Source organism: Melanerpes formicivorus, unplaced genomic scaffold (assembly GCF_026170545.1).
Source record: "Melanerpes formicivorus ecotype bairdi unplaced genomic scaffold, bMelFor1.0.p_v2 SCAF_31, whole genome shotgun sequence".
Taxonomy (NCBI): domain Eukaryota; kingdom Metazoa; phylum Chordata; class Aves; order Piciformes; family Picidae; genus Melanerpes; species Melanerpes formicivorus.
The window spans coordinates 2,835,005-2,849,543 of record NW_027142383.1 but is presented as its reverse complement, the minus strand read 5'-3'; the positions used below and the strand labels follow the sequence as shown (position 1 = coordinate 2,849,543).

The following is a 14,539-nucleotide window of genomic DNA, read 5'->3' as shown; positions in this document are numbered from 1 at the left end:
TCAGGGGAAGTTCGTATTTAACATTAGGAAAAGATTCTTCACTGAGAGGATGGCAAGTCAGTGGAACAGGTTTCCCAGAGAAGTGGTCACAGCACCAAGCCTGTCAGAGTTCAAGGAGCATCTGATTCAGTTTTAGGTTGTCCTGCAAGGAGCAGAGAGCTGGATTCGATGATCTTATGGGTCCCTTCCAACTTGAGATATTCTATGAGTCTATCTATGATATTTTGATAAAATTACCATGCTAATGCAAAATTAAATGAAACAGCTTCTTATGCCAAACTAAATTAAAGCTTACTCAGTGATTTATTAGGAAAATTATAAAATCCATTCCTAAAATAAACAGTTTTCAAAAATGGTGAAAGTAGCTCATTACCTCAGCTGTGTAACTGCCTTCTAAACTAAAAGTTGCAATAACCTTGCAGTCACAGGATAGATGGGATAATTTGTGAGTGCATGAAGTAGGTAAATACAGTTATGTTTACAAGTTCATATAAATAGGGAATACAAGTTGTACCTTGTGTATGACAATCAACAAGTGTTCTGTGCTTTTCAAGGAGAATATTGTTCTGTAGCAATATGGTTTTGGTGTTCGATCACCCTGTTGTCACTACAAGCACAGCTTCCTGGCCAAGATGTTACTAGGCGAAGAAGTTATACAGGAAGGTTATATACTCTTTTAGAAAGCATGTTTGTCACATCTTAATTGGTTATTTTCTGCTGGCGTTCGTGTAATTTAGAATAAACCTTTATTTAGAATAAACCAAACCAGATTGGAAGAGACCTTCAAGATCATCGCGTCCAACCCATCAACCAATCCAACCCACCCAAACAGCTAACCCATGGCACCAAGTACCCCATCAAGTCTCCTCCTGAACACCTCCAGTGATGGCGACTCCATCACCTCCCTGGGCAGCCCATTCCAATGGGCAATCACTCTTTCTGTATAGAACTTCTTCCTAATATCCAACCTGAACCTCCCCAGGCACAGCCTGAGACTGTGTCCTCTTGTTCTAGTACTGGGTGCCTGGGAGAAGAGACCATCATCCGCCTGTCTACAACCTCCCTTCAGGTAGCTGTAGAGAGTGATAAGGTCACCCCTGAGTCTCCTCTTCTCCAGGCTGAGCAATCCCAGCTCCCTCAGTCTTTCCTCATAAGGGCTTGTTTTCCAAACCCCTCACCAACTTTGTTGCTCTTCTCTGGACTCGTTCCAGCAAGTCAACATCCTTCCTAAACTGAGGGGCCCAGAACTGGACACAGTACTCGAGGTGTGGCCTAACCAGTGCAGCGTACAGGGGCAGAATGACCTCCCTGCTCCTGCTGGCCACACTGTTCCTGATGCAGGCCAGGATGCCATTGGCCCTCTTGGCTGCCTGGGCACACTGCAGGCTCCTGTTCAGCCTGCCATCGACCAGTACCCCCAGGTCCCACTCTGCCTGGCTGCTCTCCAGCCACTCTGACCTCAGCCTGTAGCACTGCATGGGGTTGTTGTGGCCAATGTGCAGAACCCGGCACTTGGATGTGTTAAATCTCATGCCGTTGGATTCTGCCCATCTGTCCAGCCTGTCGAGGTCCTTCTGCAGAGCCTCTCTACCCTCCAGCAGATCAACTCCTGTCCCCAGCTTGGTATCATCAGCATATTTACTGATGATGGACTCAATGCCCTCATCCAGATCATCAATAAAGATGTTAAAGAGCACAGGGCCCAGCACTGATCCTTGGGGCACACTACTACTGACTGGCCGCCAGCTGGATGTGGCACCATTCACCACCACTCTCTGGGCTCGGCCATCCAGCCAGTTCCTAACCCATCGCAGTGTGCTCCCGTCCAAGCCATGGGCTGACAGCTTGGCCAGGAGTTTACTATGGGGGACGGTGTCAAAGGCCTTGCTGAGGTCCAGGTAGACTACATCCACAGGCCTCCCCACATCCACCAGGCGGGTCACCTGATCATAGAAAGAGATCAGGTTGGTCAGGCAGGACCTGCCCTTCCTAAATCCATGCTGGCTAGGCCTGATCCCTTGGCCATCCTGTATGTGCTGCGTGATTGCACTCAAGATGACCTGTTCCGTGATCTTGCTTGGCACTGAGGTCAGGCTGACAGGCCTATAATTCCCTGGGTCATCCAACCGGCCCTTCTTGTGGATGGGCACCACGTTGGCCAGCTTCCAGTCCTCTGGGACCCCTCCAGTGAGCCAGGACTGCTAGAAAATGATGGATAGTGGCTTGGCCAGCTCCTCTGCCAGCTCTCTCAGCACCCTAGGATGAATCCCATCTGGTCCCATGGACTTGTGGGGATCCAAGCTGCTAAGGAGAGTTCCAACCACCTCCTCATGGAACATAGGGAAACTGTGCAGCTCCCTGGCTCCTTCTGCCAGCTCTGCAGGCCTGCTGTCAGGAAGACGTTCTGTCCTTCTAGTAAAAATCAAGGCAATTAAAATTAAGACATACAATAGGTTAAAATGACAAAACAACTTTTCAACACATCCAACCAAATTCTGTCAAGTCTTTCTCCTCAGTTACAAGATGTTTACATTCTTTTCTAACTCAAAGATTAAACATGGCCTTCTGTAACTCAAGCAAGGGCAAATCTTCCCCTACATTTCCCTCTTTCTTTCTCTCAGTTACTGATAAGGTGTGCATTCCTAAATCAAGGGCTAAACATAGCTGTTCCAAAGCTATCCAGAAACAACCCTTCTACGTTGTTCAAGACAGATTTCAGGGGGGGACAATGCAAATGACTCACGGTGATTCTAGGAGACTACTTTGTATACAGAAAACAGAATAAAGCCTTTGGCTGTTAGAGTGAGAGGGGCCAATGACAGAGGGAGCTGGCCTTATTGAAAGCATGAAGGAGACAAAGTTTGTGATATTGGAGGAGGTAGGTAGAGATCTCCTCAACCGCTTGGATCCCCACAAGTCCACGGGACCAGACGGAATCCATCCTAGGGTGCTGAGAGAGTGAGACCGTTTGAGGCAGTACCTTTAACAAAGGGACACCATGGCCGAATGTTTTATAAACAAGACGGGTCTAAACTAATTCCATTGGTGGAGAAGCAGAAGCACTGCCTTAGGGTTTGATTCCCAGTGAGACTGGTCTCACTCAGGCTTGCACTCTTCCCCTCTCCTTCCCGCAGCTCACAGCTTCTGGGCTTTCGGCCAGACTGACCTTGAGCAGATAAGGCCTCTTCTAACACATAACTGCTTTTAATTAACATTTGCTCTTTTTTCTCTCTTTCTAACAGGGGGCAATCCTTCCTCCTGGCAGAGGAGGGGAATCTCATTTCTGTGTTACTTTGTGGTATATTTCTGTATATATATTGTAAAAATTGTAAATTCTGTATATAAACCTGCATTTCCTAAACCGCTTGTAAATATAGCATACAATCCTTTGCTAATCTGGCCGTGGGTTTTTTTTCCTTTCAGTTTTCTTCCCTTCACTTTACGGGGGCGGGGGGAGAAGGCTTGGCCTTTCCCCTTAACCCTTGACAGAGAGCTGGCAGATGAGATGGTCAAGCTGCTCTCCATCATTTTCCAGCAGTCCTGGCTCACTGGAGAGGTCCCAGAGGACTGGAAGCTGGCCAACGTGGTGCCCATCCACAAGAAGGGCTGGTTGGATGAGCCAGGGAATTATAGGCCTGTCAGCCTGACCTCAGTGCCAGGCAAAATTATGGAACAGGTCATCTTGAGTACAATCACGCAGCACATACAGGATGGCCAAGGGATCAGGCCCAGCCAGCATGGATTTAGGAAGGGCAAGTGCTGCCTGACCAACCTGATTTTCCTTCTATGATCAGGTGACCTGCCTGGTGGATGTGGGGAGGCCTGTGGATGTAGTCTACCTGGACTTCAGCAAGGCCTTTGACACTGCCCCCCACAGCAAACTCCTGGCCAAGCTGTCAGCCCATGGCTTGGATGGGAGCACACTGCGTTGGGTTAGGAACTGGCTGGATGGCTGAGCCCAGAGAGTGGTGGTGAATGGTGCCACATCCAGCTGGCAGCTGTTTAACATCTTTATTGGAGATCTGGATGAGGGCATTGAGTCCATCATCAGTAAATTTGCTGACGACACCAAGCTGGGGGCAGGAGTTGATCTGCTGGAGGGTAGAGAGGCTCTGCAGAGGGATCTCGACAGGCTGAACAGATGGGCAGAATCCAATGACATGAGATTTAACACATCCAAGTGCTGGGTTCTGCACATCAGCCACAACAACGCGGTGCAGAGCTACAGGCTGGGGTCAGAGTGGCTGGAGAGCGGCCAGGCAGAGAGGGACCTGGGGGTGCTGGTTGATGGTAGGCTGAACATGAGCTTGCAGTGTGCCCAGGCAGCCAGGAGGGCCAATGGCATCCTGGCCTGCATCAAGAACAGTGTGGCCAGCAGGAGCAGGGAGGTGATTCTTCCCCTGTACGCTGCACTGGTTAGGCCACACCTCGAGTACTGTGTCCAGTTCTGGGCCCCTCAGTTTAGGAAGGATGGTGACTTGCTGGAACGTGTCCAGAGAAGGGCAATGAAGTTGGTGAGGGGTTTGGAACACAAGCCCTATGAGGATAGGCTGAGGGAGCTGGGATTTCTTAGCCTGGGGAAGAGGAGACTCAGGGGTGACCTTATCACTCTCTACAGCTACCTGAAGGGAGGTTGTAGACAGGCGGATGATGGTCTCTTCTCCCAGGCACCTAGCACCAGAACAAGAGGACACAGTCTCAGGCTGCACCAGGGGAGGTTTAGGCTGTATGTTATGAGGACGTTCTACACAGAGAGAGTGATTGCCCATTGGAATGGGCTGCCCGGGGAGGTGGTAGCGTCACCGTCATTGGAGGTGTTCAGGAGGAGACTTGATAGGGTGCTTGGTTGAATCGTTTAGTTGATTAGGTGGGTTGGATTAGTTGATGGGTTGGACACAATGATCTTGAAGGTCTCTTCCAACCTATTCCATTCCATTCCATTCCATTCCATTCCATTCCATTCCATTCCATTCCATTCCATTCCATTCCATTCCATTCCATTCTATCATATGTCGCATGAATTGGGGAAAAAAATATGTGAAGTCTTATAGCTTTAAACATAGTGGGGTAGAAATGGAAGATGGTAGAAGGGACAAAATGAAAAGGTTGAGTCAAAATGCCTGGAACACAGTTGTAATATTTGGACGAGAAGAAGGTTTATCAGGAGCAGTCAGCATGGATTTACCAAGGGGAAATCCTGCTTGACTCATCTGATAGCATTCTATGATGCCATAACTGAATGGGTAGATTCAGGGAGACTAGTGGACTTGGTCTACCTTGACTTTAGCAAGGCCTTTGACACCGTCTCCCATGACATCGTAGTGAGCAAACTCAGGAACTGTGGCATAGAACCGCAGACAGTGAGGTGGATTAGGAACTGGTTACAAGATAGAGTCCAAAGAGTGGTGGTCAGTGGTGCCAAGTCCAGCTGGAGAGCTGTAACTAGTGGAGTCCCCCAGGGATCAGTACTGCATCCAGTGCTGTTCAACTTCTTCATCAATGACATTGATGGGAGAGTAGAGTGTCTGCTCAGCAAGTTTGCTGATGATCCCAAACTGGGAGGCTTGGCTGAGACACCTGTAGGCTGTGCAGCCATTCAGCGAGATTTGGACAGACTGAGAGCTGGGCAGAGAGGAACCAAATGAGTTTCGACAAGTGCAGAGTCCTGCATCTGGGGAGGAATAATAGACTGCAGCAGTACAGGTTGTGAGGTGATCTGCTGGAGAGCAGCCCTGTGGAGAGGGACTTAGGAGTCCTGGTGGATAACAAGTTATCCATGGGATAGCAATGTGCCCTTGTGGCCAAGAAGGCCAATGGGATCCTGGGGTGTATTAAGAAGAGTGTGTCCAGAAGATTGAGGGAGGTTTTTCTCCCCCTCTGCTCTGTCCTGGTGAGACCTCATCTTGAGTACTACTTTCAGTTTTGGGCTCCCCAGTTCAAGAGGGACAGGGATCTGCTGGAGAGGGTCCAGCGAAAGGCTACAAGGATTAGGGGACTGGAGCACTGCCTGGTGAGGAGAGGCTGAGGGACCTGGGGCTTTTTAGTTTGGAAAAGAGAATACTGAGAGGGGATTTAATAAATGTTTATAAATATCTGAGGGCTGGGTGTCAGGAGGGAGGTGGCAGGCTCTTCTCACTTGCTCCCTGTGATAGGACGAGGAGCAATGGATGTAAGCTGCAGCACAGGAGGTTCCACCTCAACACAAGGGGGAACTTCTTTACTGTAAGGGTCACAGACCACTGGAACAGGCTCCCCAGATGGGCTGTGGAGTCTCCTTCTCTGGAGACTTTAAAGGCCCGTCTGGATGCATTCTTCTGTGACCTGAGCTAGATTCTATGGTCCTGCTCTGGCAGGGTTGTTGGACTCGATGATTTCTTTGGGTCCCTTCCAACCCCTGACATCCTGTGAGCCTGTGATCCTGTAATAATGAATTATGATATTGCCTGTGAGGATAAAATTGGTTTGAAACCAGAATGTAAATGACATGATCAGTTAAAATAAAAGCTGCTGGCAAACTAGAGGGAATGTAACAGAGCACCAGTAATATGGTATAAGTGGCTGGAGCATGAAATGTAGAAGAGTGAGGTAGCTGAGTTTGTTTGCCCTGGTGAAGAGAAAGCTAAGGCGGCTTGAAATGATTCCTTATTAGCTAATGACTGTTTATATAGAAGCTTAAGACAAGTTCCTCTGAGGTGGACAACAAAAGCAATAGCTGCTGTTGCAGTAAGGAGAATATTGATTTGCTTTAAGGGGAAAAAAGTTCACAATGAATCTTCATCCTTAGAGATATTCAGAACTTGACTAGGAAGGCCCTTGGAAACCTGGTGTAACTTTGAAGTTGCTCCTACTTTGAGTAGAGGGCTGGTCCAGAGGTTCCTCTTAAGTCTAAATAGATTATGATTTTGTGGTAACTTCTATTTAACATCATTATATGTATTTGTGTAGTGTCATGACCTGGGAGGGGACGAGAGGGGAGGAGAGGGGAGGGGGAAGAAAGAGTGAGAGTCAAGGAGTCACCATTCCCTGGATTCAGTGAGAATTATCACAGGAACCGTCCCAAGTTCTTGGCTTCAGTCTCACACTTGAAAAGGGGGATACTCTGCAGAAGTGATGGAGTGGTGGATTGAGCTGTATGGGCAATGTGGAGCAGAGAAGTGTTGTGAGCTGGGGGGTGCATGGTGCGGAGCGTAGGGAGTGGTGCAGCGGGACCAGCTGCATGGGTGGTGTGAGCGGAGCTGTAGGGCACCCTGCTAATATGTGGATGCCTGGAAGTTGCTGTTCCCCCAGCACCATATAGCCATGAGCAAGTCAAAAGCTTATGGGTAGGTATTAGGGATCAGGACAACAAAGGGAGCCTCAGGGTAGGAGATATTCTCCTCTCTAAGATGAGTTATATGGTACCTCTTATGGATTTGATGAAATATTTCTATTAGATTAAGATGTTTATTTTAAAAATAGCTTAAAATATATATTTTCAAATTTATCTATCTAATTTACTACATTTGCATATTTGAAATTATTTTTAAATGATGAAAGTGTGGGAATAGGTTTACTGGAGTGTCTTGTGCAAAGTTTTTCTACATAGTGTTACTCAAAGTAATCATAATTACAAGTTTAGTTACTACATAAGATTTTTGTTATGTCTCCCTATTCCTATGGATGGACATTTTTTGTGTAGATAGAGGTTGTTGTATAGCTTTAACTTGGTGTTCTTTCACAGGAGTGATATTTAAAGAATGTAATTTGATTTTTTTTCTAAAGAACCTATGTTCTATTAACTACTGAAAAGTTATATGCTGGCATAGGATCTCATGTGCACTGTGACTGTAAAGCTTGTATCTACATGTGGTGGTTTGAGCCTTAACTGGGAGTTAAGAGCTCAGATGGGGGCAAGGCTGAGAATCTCTCCCCCGCTCCCCCCCTCCTCCCTCCCAACAGAGAGGGGAGAAAAGGAAGGAGCAAATCCACCTTCAAATCGGCTTGGAAGTAGAGAGGTAAAGAGTTGTCTTTAAACTATATATATATATATATATATATATATATATAAAACAATAACAGGAAAGGTTCACAAGGGCAAGGAACAAGGATGGATGGGAGGGGGACAAAAAAAGAATAATACAAAACCAGTCTTTCTCTGAGGAGGTGCGGAGGCAGCAGGGAGAAGGATCAGGTCCAACCACGTGGCAGAGGAGCAGGAGGGCAGCTGCAGTAGCTCTCATCCAGCAGAGGCAGGAGCCAAAAGGAGACCCAACAGCTATGATGTCCTGCTTTTTATACCCTAGCTGGGCAGGGAGGGGGGAGTGGAACAGACTCAGCTTCCCAGGGGAAAAGGCCCTACAGGGAGGGTAAGGTACCCGCAAGCCCTCCCCCCTGCTTTTTTTTTTTGTTTTCAGCAAAGGGCGTTAACCCACCACACTACAAGCTTTTAAAAATTCTGGATTCGTTAATAATCCATGAATTAAAAAAAGAATTTAATAGTATAATTTGTGGATTTAAAGATGCTTGCTGTTGTCAGTACAGGGAGGAATGGGAATACCTGTCAGAAAAATGTGATGACCTTGATAGCTGCAGAAATAGAATTAGAACAAAATATAAGTGCCAAAGATCTATTACTTGAATATCTACTCTAAGCAGATAACTTTTCAACTGGGTATGACAGAGGAAGCATAAGATCCCTGTATATTAATATTATTACAAAATGCCTAGTCATCAATAAAATATGACTATTAAAAAGCATATGCAGTTTTTTAATACATCAGGAGAGGTACATCTGTGTAGAGATATTCAAATATCACAGTATATACATTAAGATTGCATCTGTGTAGTTCTTTGGGCTCCGAAAAAAAATCAAATGTATAGGTTAGAAGATTATGACAATTTATGTAAAGTCTTACAGAGTGGAGACTCTCAGGATAAATTACGGTGCAACAGTCTGAAGGAACTTATTTACATGGCAGTCACATCACCACTGATGCTTGGGAAGTCCTAGATTGGACAGAGTAGAAGAAAGATGGTAAACTGATTTGGGAACTGCATTCAGGAACCTGTGGATTGGAATTGAAGACAGAAGAATGGACAGATTTCTTCTTGGACACCAGTCAATGAAGAAGAGAGCTTGGTCCTTGTGATCCCTCAGCTTTATGTGGAATATGATGTATATGGAATGGAATCCCTTATTGGTCAGTTTAGGGTCATCTGTCCTGTCTCCTCCTCCCCACAGGTGTGGCCTTTTATTTTCTCCACCCCCAATGTGGGGCACAAGATTTATCACTGACCCTGGTCTCCATAGGAGAAAGTAAGCAAGAGCCTTTCTGCACACCAGTCCTTGGTACTAACTAGAAACACCGAGAGTTATCACTGCTAGAAGCAGCCACTGTATGTGCAAACATGCTGTTAACTGCAGAAAGTGCAGTTACTGAGAAGAGATTGAGCTGAAAAGTAAAAATCACTGAACAGGATTAGTTCTGTTCTAGCTCAAACCTGGATGCACTTATTCATACAGCAATTCCCAAGCTTTTCACCTCTGGAAAAGAGAGAAATTACAGGTAAAGATCATGGAAAAAAAGGGAAATATAAGCTGACTCTAATTCCAATTTGGAAATGGTTATGAAGTTCTAAAGCACAGAAGAATGAGATACTCTAATTACCTTCCAGTAAGAATGATGAAAGCAAAAGCTAGTGAAGGAACAAATGTCTTCCTTCCAATTTGATGAAATTACTAAATACTTGAATTACATTATTGATAAGGCTGTAATGAATTGCTTAATTTCTGATTTAATGTGAAAAAAAACCTGTAAATAATGAAAGTTACAAGAATCTGAAAATTACATTTGGAGGACTGTTATATTTAGCCATATTCGATGTGACTGTTACATCTTCAGCTTCTCCTGGTAGTTTTAGATTGAAAAGGAATTTTATAAAGGATCTACTTTATTCAGATGCTTTTCTAAAGTGTATTGTGAACATTATATTTTTACACTGATACCTAAAGTTTCTGTTTTGGGTGGGGTTTTTTTTTTTTTTTGTTTTTGTTTTTTTTTTTTTGGGAATTCAGCATCCTGGCCTGGATCAGCAATAGTGTGGCAAGCAGGAATAGGGAAGTAATCATGCCCCTGTACTTGGCACTGGTGATGCTACACCTTGTGTGAAGGAAAGAAAACAGAGAGTTGTGGTCAATGGGACAGAGTCTAGTTGGGGGTCTGTATCTAGTGGAGTCCCTCAGGGGTCAGTACTGGGACAAGTACTATTCAATATATTCATCCATGACCTGGATGAGGGCACAGAGTGCACTGTCAGCAAGTTTGCTGATGACACAAAACTGGGTGGATTGGCTGACACACCACAAGGTTGTGCTGCCATTCAGCGAGACGTAGGCTGGAGAGCTGGGCAGGGAGAAATTTAATGAAGTTCAAAAAGGGCAAATGTAGAGTCTTGCACCTGGGAAAGAACAACCCCATGGATCAGTATAAGTTGGGGACTGACCTGTTGGAGAGCAGTGAAGGGGAAAAGGACCTGGGGGTCCTAGTGGATGGAAGGTTGGCCATGAACCAGCAATGTGCTCTTGTGGCCAAGAAGGTCAGTCAATGCCATTCTGGGGTGAATTAGAAGGAGTGTGGTTAGTAGGTCAAGAGAGGTACTCCTTCCCTTCTATCTGCCCTGGTGAGGCTGCATCTGAAATACTGTGTCCAGTTCTGGGCCCCTCAGTTCAAGAAGGACCTAAAGGAACTGCTTGAAAGAGTCCATTGCAGAGCCACAAAAATGATTAAGGGAGTGGAACATCTCCCTTACGAGGAGAGACTGAGGGAGCTGGGTCTGTATAGTTTGGAGAGAAGAAGCCTGAGGGGTGACCTCATTAATGTCTATAAATATGTACGCCACCCGAGGCAGTATTGCTGTTTAGTTTCACGCACATGGGGAGATTCCACTTTGTTCCTCTGTATTCCAAATTCTGATTGTTCTGGATTGTTACTCTTGTGTTTATTAGTCTTCTACCATGTGTAAGCAACCTGTCATCGATGGGGCAAACTAACCTGAATAAAATTGGCTCAGGAAAGCAATTTTTTATATTTAATAAATAATATTCATATTTTATCATATTTCTGGCCAATAAATTTATATCACTGCAACAAGGGTGAGAGCCAAAAGGATGGATCCAGGCTCTGCTCAGTGTTGTCCAGTGAGAGGACAAGGGGCAATGGGTGGAACGTGGGGCATAGGAAGTTCCATGAAAACATGAGGAAAAATGTTTTCACTGTGAGAGTGATGGAACACTGGAACAGGCTGCCCAAGGGGATTGTGGAATCTCCCTCTCTGGAGATATTCAAGATCCACCTGGATCTAGGTATCATAGTATCATTCAGGGTTGGAAGGGACCACAAGGATCATCTAGTTCCAACCCCCCTGCCATGGGCAGGGACACCCCACACTAGATCAGGCTGGCCAGAGCCTCATCCAGCCTCGTCTTAAACACCTCCGGGGACGGGGCCTCGACCACCTCCCTGGACAACCCATTCCAGGGTCTCACCACTCTCATGGTGAAGAACCTCCTCCTCACATCTAGCCTGAATCTCCCCACCTCCAGCTTCATTCCATTCCCCCTAGTCCTATCACTACCTGAGATCCTGAGAAGTCCTTCCCCAGCCTTCCTGTAGGCCCCTTTCAGATACTGGAAGGCCACAATTAGGTCACCTCGGAGCCTTCTCTTCTGCAGACTGAACAGCCCCAACTCCTTCAGTCTGTCCTCATAGGAGAGGTGCTCCAGCCCTCTGATCATCCTTGTGGCCCTTCTCTGGACACGCTCCAGCACCTCCACATCCCTCTTGTAATAGGGGCTCCAGAACTGGACACAGTACTCCAGGTGGGGTCTCACCAGGGCTGAGTAGAGGGGGAGGATCACCTCCCTTGACCTGCTGGCCACACTTCTGATGCAGCCCAGGATCTGATTGGCTTTGCGGGCTGCAAGTGCACATTGAGAGCTCATGTTGAGCTTTTTGTCCACCAGCACCCCCAAGTCTCTCTCCTCAGGGCTGCTTTCCAGCCAGTCACTGCCCAGCCTGTATTTGTGCCTGGGATTGCCTCGACCCAGATGCAGGACCCTGCACTTGCTCTTATTGAACTTCATGAGGTTGGCTTGTGCCCACCTCTCCAGCCTGTCAAGGTCCCTCTGGATGGCCTCCCTTCCCTCCGGCGTGTCTGCTGCGCCACACAGCTTGGTGTCATCAGCAAACTTGCTGAGGGTGCACTCAATGCCACTGTCCATGTCACCCACAAAGATGTTGAACAAGACGGGTCCCAGGACTGATCCCTGAGGGACTCCGCTTGTCACTGGCCTCCACTGGGACATGGACCCATTGACAGCCACTCTTTGGGTACGGCCATCAAGCCAGTTCCTTATCCATCTAGTGGTCCACCCATCAAACCCATGTGTCACCAGTTTGGAGACCAGGATGTGGTGCGGGACAGTATCAAAGGCTTTGCTCTGGTCCAGGTAAACGACATCAGTTGCTTGCCCCTCATCTATTAATTTTGTCACCTGCTCATAGAAGGCCACCAGGTTGGTCAGGCAGGATTTGCCCTTGGCAAAGCCATGCTGACTGTTCCAAATCACCTCTTCACTATTCTTTTGAGCGAGTAGTGACTCCAGGAGGATCTGCTCCATGATCTTTCCAGGCACAGAGGTGATCCTGCTCTGGCAGGGGGGTTGGACTGTATGAGCTTTCGAGGTCCCAGCCTCTAACATTCTGTGATTCTATGATGCTGTGAATCTATGATTCTGTGAATATTTGGTTCAGTTTTGGGCTCCTCACTCCACGGAGGGCATTGAGAGTCTGGAGCCAGTCCAGAGAAAGGCAACAAAGCTGGTGTAGGGTCTGGAGAATAGGGCTGGTGAGGAGCGGCTGAGGGACCTGGGTTTGTTTAGTGTGCAGAAGAGAAGGCTGAGGGGAGACCTCATTGCTCTCTACAACTCCCTGAAAGGAGGTTGGAGTGAGGTGGGGGTTGGTCTCTTCTCCCAATGAAGAAGTGACGGGACAAGAAGAACCGTCCTTAAATTCTGTCAGGGGAGTTTTAGGTTGGCTATTACGAGGAATTTATTTGCTGCAAGAGTGGTCAGGCATTGGAACAGGTTGCGCAGGGAGGTTGTGGAGTCAACATCCTTGGAGCTGTTCAAGAAACATGCGGCCTTGGAAGTTAAGGATGTGGTTTCACAGTCATGGTGGTGGTGGGTTGAAGGTAGGACTTGATCTTAAAGGTCTCTTCCAACCAAAACAATTCTAGGATTCCACGATTCTATGAAATTCTGAACCTTCTTGCCAGTATTGGTTGTATCTTAAGTTTTAAGACCGTTATCTTGGCTGAATGTTATATAAGTCCTAATTAGTCATCCTCTGCCATGTTTATCTTAGAGCAAAATCAATCATAACTTCACTTTATAGCATTGACCAGCATCCATGGATCAGTGAGGGTTAAAGGGGGTGATATTCAAGTTAGCATGAAGGTAGGATACAAAGCTGCATGTAACAAGTTCTCCTCAGTTCTATTGCATGTCGAACAGCTTATTTTGTTCTTTTTATCTCCCTGTACTAGGGAGAGAAGCAGAGAAAGTGTTTCAGTGCTCCATCACCCTCAAAGTAGAAAAGCTGAGGGGATAGAGGAGAACACTACTTGTGCTCCCAATCCCCTTAACCAGTCATAGAATCATAGAACGGTCTGGGTTGGAAGGGACCTATGAAGATCATCTAGTCCAACCCCCCCTGCAGTCAGCAGGGGCATCCTCAACTAGATCAGGTTGCCCAGAGCCCCGTCAAGCCTCACTGAATATCTCCAGGGATGGGGCCCCAATCACCTCCTTGGGCAACCTGTTCCAGTGTTCCACCAACCTCATAGTAAAGAGCCTGTTCCTAAAATCCAATCCAAATTGGCACTTGTCACTGCTCTCCATCTGGACTTTGAGACGTTGAGCACTACCCTCCGGATGCAGCCAGCGTGTCAATTCCTTATCCACTGAACAGTCCACCCATCAAATCTGTATCTCTCCAACTGGGCAAGTAGGATGTTGTGGGAGACCGTGTCAAAGGGCTTGTAGATGATGAGGCTTGCTGACTCTTAGGTCAGCTTTCTAGGATCAGAGAGGCTATTCCTGCCATAAAAACTAAAGCAAGCATTCATAAATTTATATTCTCAGTAATTATTTATCTTTCCCTTCCAAACTATGGAAAACAGATGTTCGGTTTACATTTTGATGTAATTTCCTATTGTGGCAGGTACATCACCTGCTCCATAACTTTCCCTGGCACCAAGGTCAGACTGACAGGGTTATAGTTTCCTGGATTGTCCTTCTGGCCCTTTGTGTAGATGGGCATCACATTTGCTGGCTTCCACTCAACTGGGACCTCCCTGATCAGCCAGGACTGTCGACAAATAATGGTGAGCAGCTTGGTGAGCATATCTGCCAGCTCCTTAAGTACCCTTGGGTGAATCCCATATTGTCCCATAGACTTGTGCACATCTAAGTGGCACACTAGGTCATTTCCTCCTGGAT

At 46.7% G+C, this 14,539-nt stretch overlaps 1 protein-coding gene across 4 annotated transcripts in view; it reads left to right on the top strand.

Moving 5' to 3' along the window:
• The window catches only part of NIPBL (NIPBL cohesin loading factor), a 302,820-nt gene that overhangs the window by 59,558 nt on the left and 228,723 nt on the right, over window positions 1–14,539 (top strand). The gene's annotated exons all lie outside the window — the stretch shown is intronic.